Here is a 5,829-nt window from a genome sequence, read left to right as displayed (position 1 = left end):
CACAGGTGACATTATAACAAATTTAAAGAAAGTGCCATCAGGGCATTAACCCAAAGCACAGAAGCCTTTTTAGGGTGGAATCCTATATGAGTACACAGGTTGGACTTCCTGAAAGCCAGCTCCGAGGGACATTATTTTTTATGTTTCAACATTTATGGAGCATCACGTATGTGTGAGCAATAAAGTGAGTGAGACAGAACATGAGAATGGTGACATGTTTTCAGTCTCTGGGTAGCTGCTGGGATGATTGTTATGTTCATGCTTCCTGTAGAAGTACTGCTTTCTTAGTTCCTAAAATGATGCTTTAGGTTGCAAGAAAATATCTAGTGCTCTTGGGGTAAGATTGATATCCCAAATTACAATCCCCTGAGGTAAGCAGGAGCAAATACAAGACTTGTGCAGCTGAAACATAATGCAGAACTTAGGAGCGCCACTGAATGGCAATTCAGGATGTATTACCTGGGAGTCTTATTATTGTAAAGACACAAGGGAGACAACAAGGTGACCAGACATAGCTCTTAGCAACTTGCCTGAACAGTAAACTAGAGAGCTTTGATGGGGGAATTGTGGAGGGAATGGCAAGAAAACCATGTTTTTTTTTTCTTTTGCTAATTTTTTGGGTTTTTTTAAGAGAGTACAATAGTATTAAAACAGCAAAATTACAAGTGATACAGAAGAAAAAAACAAGTGATACAGAATTTCACTAAACAAAATAATATGGATGTCACAGTATTTGTTGTACTGCAGTACTGCCCTCCAACTAGTTGTTCATATTGCCAGATATATGTATGCAAAATTGGAAGGAGAAAGAAAAAAAGAAATGCATAAGAAATTAAGAAGAGTTCATTGAACGTGCTGGTAGGTGAGGGGTTTTTTGTATGATGTTTTCACTAGCACAGCTGGGCCTATAAGCATGCCACCATGTTGAAGGGACCTGCAGTTGGCATTGATCTTGGCACCACCTACTCCTGTGTGGGTGTCTTCCAGCGCAGAAAAGTGGAGATAATTGCCAATAATCAGGGAAATCAAACCACTCAAAGCTGTGCCACTTTCACTGACATCAAACGACTAATTGGAGATGCTGCAAAAAATCAAGTGGCTATGAACCCCACCAACACAGTTTTTGATGCTAAACGTCTGGTTGGATGTAGATTTGATGATGTTGTTGTCCAGTCTGAAATGAAGCACTGGCCCTTCATGGTGGTGAATGATGCAGGCAGGCCCAAGGTTCAAGTAGAATACAAAGGAGAGACAAAGAGCTTCTATCCAGAGGAGGTGTCTTCTATGGTGCTGACAAAGACGAAGGAGATTGCAGAAGCTTATCTAGAGAAGACTGTTACCAATGCTGTGGTCACTCTGCCAGCTTACTTTAATGATTCTCAGCATCAGGCAACCAAAGATGCTGGAACTATTGCTGGTCTTAATGTACTTAGAATTATCAATGAACCAACAGCTGCTGCAATTGCTTATGGCTTAGACAAAAAGGTTGCAGCTGAAAGAAATGTACTGATTTTTTATGTAGGAGATGGCACTTTTGATGTGTCAATCCTCACTATTGAAGATGGAATCTTTGAAGTGAAATCTACAGCTGGAGACACCCACTTAGGTGGAGAAGATTTTGACAACCAAATAATCAATCACATTATCGCTGAATTCAAGTGCAAGCACAAGAAGGACATCAGTGAGAATAAAAGAGCTGTCCACCTTCTTCATACTGCATGTGAGTGAGCTAAGAGAACCTTCTCTTCCAGCACCCAAGCCAGTATTGAGATTGATTCCCTCTGTGACGGAATCAACTTCTACACCTGCATTACTCATATTCAGCTTGAAGAGTTGAATGCTGACCTTTTCCATGGCACTCTGGACCCTGTGGAGAAGGCCTTTCAAGATGCTAAACTTGACAAGTCTCAGATCCATGACATTGTCCTGGTGGGTGATTCTGCCTGTATCTCCAAGATCCAGAAGCTTCTTCAGGACTTCTTCAATGGAAAAGAATTAAATAAGAGCATCAACCCGATGAGGATGTTGCTTATGGTGCAGCTGTTCAGGCAGCCATTTTATCTGGAGACAAGTCTGAAAATATCCAAGATTTGCTGCTCTTGGATGTCACTCCACTTTCTCTTGGTATTGAAACTGCTAGTGGAATCATGACAGTCCTCATCAAGCACAATACCACAATTCCTACCAAGCAGACCCAGATCTTCACTACCTACTCTGAGAACTAGCCATGCATGCTCATTCAGGTATATGAAGGTGAGCATGCCATGATCAAGGATAACAACCGGCTGGCAAGTTTATTTTTTTTGTTTTGTTTTGTTTTGTTTTCAAAATTTTATTGATAAACAGATAGCAATGAGACAGTTTCAAATCAAATCGAAAGTACAGTTTCAACAAATAATACACTGCATATATTCTTCTTAGTGGTTAATTGCTGTACGAGATGCAGACTTGAGATCCTATTTACAAACACCATTAGAACAAATCATTCTATTCATTAAGAGAATGCAACTATATATCTATCCCAACCACTTTGAATACACAGATACAAAATGGACATTCATAGTTATACCCCATTTTTTTAAGTTCCGTTATTGAATATTATAGGTGTGTAAACTCAGCAAAATATTGTAAGAGTCCAGTAGCCCATAACAGCATTGGGTCTTCTGTTTAACTGGCAATGTCAGAAATTATTGACCTGAGTCCCCCACAGCTCAACATAACAACATGGCTTTACTTCCTATATTTCGTCTTCATACTTTTCTACTGGATGGTTAAGACCAAGCTGGCAAGTTTGAACTCACAGGCATACCTCCTTTACCCCGTGGTGTTCCTTATATTGAAGTAACTTTTGATATTGATGCCAATGGCATCCTCAATGTTTCTGCAGTTGATAAAAGTACAGAAAAAGAGAACAAGATTACCATCATTAATGATAAGAGCCATTTGAGCAAAGAGGACATAGAGCGTATGGTCCAGGAGGCAGAGAAGTACAAAGCTGAGGATGAGAAGCAAAGGGACAAAGTGTCCTCCAAGAATTCATTGCAGTCCTATGCTTTCAATATGAAAACAACTGTTGAAGATGAGAAACTTCAGGGCAAGATTAATGATGAAGATAAGGGGTTTTTGTTATTGTTTTTGGCTGGCTCAGGCTGCCTTAAGTGTGGGTCTGGTGAGGCGTGGGGAGCTGGGGATTGAACCATGGTCCACTGCACCTGACTGTATGCCCCAGCAGTTCTTAAACAACTGAGCTAACCAGCAAGCCTCCAATGATGAAGATAAACAGAAGATTCTTGACAAGTGCAATGAAGTCATCAACTGATTGGATAAGAGTCAGACTGCAGAGAAAGAAAAATTTGAACATCAGCAGAAGGAGCTCAAGAAAGTCTGCAATCCCATCACCACCAAGCTGTACCAGAGTGCAGGTGATATGACTGGATGAATGCCTGGGGCATCCCTGGTGTAGGAGTTCCTCCCTCTGGTGGTGCTTCCTCGGGGCCCACCATTGATTAAACCAACCCAAAATATAGATAATAGCATTCTTCCACAATCAATAAAATCGAAGGACCTAAATTTGTAGCAAATTCTGTGGCAGTTATTAAAGTTGAGCTGCTATAGTAAAGTACTGGGCATTCTCAATACTTGAATAATGGAACATGTACACAAGGAAACATAGCATTGCATTTGAAGCACTGTACTATAAATGACAATGCAATGTCTTCAATAAAAATACTTAAATTGGAAAAAAAAGAAATTAAGAACAGAAAAAAGACAAATAACTGAAAAATGGAAACAAAACAAATTAAGCACCAACTGCTACTTTCCACAGACCGGCAGAAATCCACAGTACAGTTGTCCAAACCATCCTGCTTACATACATAGATATATCTCTTTTGCTCACTCCCTCTCCTGTCCTTCCCAACTCAGGAACTCTTTCCTTTTGAATAAGTTCATTCCTTTTTCCCAGTATCTATTGTACCCTTCAGATTCCATTTTTCTTTTTCAGGTTCTCACACTAAGCAGAAAATATGATGTTTGTACATGCAGATCTGATTTATTTCACTTAAAAGTATGGTCTCTAGTTGCATCCATTTACCAATAAAAGCCTCAAATTTATCCTGTTTTATAGCTGGATAATATTCCATTCTGTAAAAATATCTTATCTTCTTTACCCATTACTCAGTTGATGGGCATTTGGATTGCTTCCAAGATTTAGCTATGACAAATTGTGCTACTGTACATGGGAGCACATATATTGCTGTGGTATGATGGAAATCAATGGTTTTAGAAAAGAAGTTTTACTGTGGCTTTAAAAAACCTATATGAGGGGCTGGTGAGATGGCTCAGTGGTCTAAAGCACCTACTTCGAACAAGCTTAGCAAAGCACAGGGACCACGGTTCAATCCCCCAGCACCACATGCCAGCCAGCCCCGCCCCCTGGTGGGCTGAGCTGGCCACACACACACACATTAAAAATAATAATAATAATAAAAATTTTAAAAAAAAAAACCTATATGACATAAAATTTACCATCTCACTCACTTACAAGTGTAGTGTTAAAGGTCTGCACAGTCCTATGGATAACCCACTATGACTACTGGTCTATGTTGGATTATTTTTGCTGAATTCATGCACCTACAATATTTAAATGGCAATGGAATACCCATCTCTGACAAAACTAAATGAAAAAGGGGGATATAAATGAAGGACCATTTTGTATATGTATATACAAAATAGTTAGGATAGATATTCAGCTGCTTTCTCTTAATTCAATGAGAAGTAAGATTTGTACTAATAGTATCTGGACAGGATATCATGTCTGCATCTTGTTCTATGAATAAATACTATGAAGACAACAATATGCGTGTATTAATTATTGTAACTGTCCTATTATCCTGTTTTGGAGCTGTCTCATTCCTATTTGTTTCTCAATAAAATTAATTTTAAAAGTGTAGTGTTAAGCATATTCACATGGCAAGGAGACCTATCTCCAGAACTTTTTCATCTTGCAAAACTTAAACTCTATAAGCATTAAACTGCCATGTCCCCTCCTCTAGCTCTTGGCAACCACCACTCTACTTTCTGTTTCTGTAAGTCCAACTGTTTTAGGTCCTTCCTAGTGGAACCACACAGTATTTGTCTTTTTTGTGAATGGTATATTTCACTTGGCATAATGCTCTTCAGATTCATGCAAGTTGTCTGAGTACCAGAACTTACTTCCTTTTTGAAGCTGAATAATATTCCATTACACATATGTACTACATTTTGTTTAGTCATTCATCTGTTGATAAATGAGTTTCCTAAATCCCTTGGCTATTATAAACAATGCTGTGTGAAGATTTGGGGGTGCAGATACCTCTTTGAGGCTCTGATTTCAATTCTTTTGGATACATACACAGTAGAAATATTAGAAGAAAAAATTCTTTTAAATCATAATGATCCATGTGTACTGGGAGATGACATGAGATTTGGAATTGTAAGACATTGTCTTGGGAGTTGGAGGGTAAGAGAAGTAACATGGAAGTACCAGAGCTGAAGAAAAATAAGTGCATCCCATGCAAATGTTCAGCAGTGTGACCTTCTGGACCAGACAGACTAAACTTGTTCACTGAAATAAACATGGAGACAAATACTGTAATGAAAACCTCTGCATGGGAATCAAGTGAAACTAAATTAAGGACACTGAACATGTGTAGAAAAAATAGTGACCATCTAATTGTTCTTGGAAAGATAAAACTATCATGTTTATGGGCTTGACACAGAACTTGGAGCAATGCAAAAGAACCCTGTGTAGCAAAATAGCAACTCACAGACAAAAACAATGTCCTCAGT

The 5,829-nt window shown here is 38.8% G+C and overlaps 1 pseudogene across 1 annotated transcript; it reads left to right on the top strand.

Moving 5' to 3' along the window:
• Positions 1–921: 921 nt before the first annotated feature.
• Positions 922–3,510, top strand: LOC101589118 (annotated as a pseudogene). The gene is made up of 3 exons (XR_192858.2): positions 922–2,292; positions 2,783–3,101; positions 3,265–3,510. The product of XR_192858.2 is annotated as a heat shock cognate 71 kDa protein-like (transcript).
• The last annotated feature ends 2,319 nt before the right edge of the window (positions 3,511–5,829 follow it).

The sequence above is a fragment of the Octodon degus genome, unplaced genomic scaffold (genome assembly GCF_000260255.1).
Source record: "Octodon degus isolate 3935 unplaced genomic scaffold, OctDeg1.0 scaffold00223, whole genome shotgun sequence".
NCBI classification, from domain to species: domain Eukaryota; kingdom Metazoa; phylum Chordata; class Mammalia; order Rodentia; family Octodontidae; genus Octodon; species Octodon degus.
Note: the sequence above shows the minus strand (reverse complement) of the source record. Positions and strands in the feature narration are given on the sequence as shown.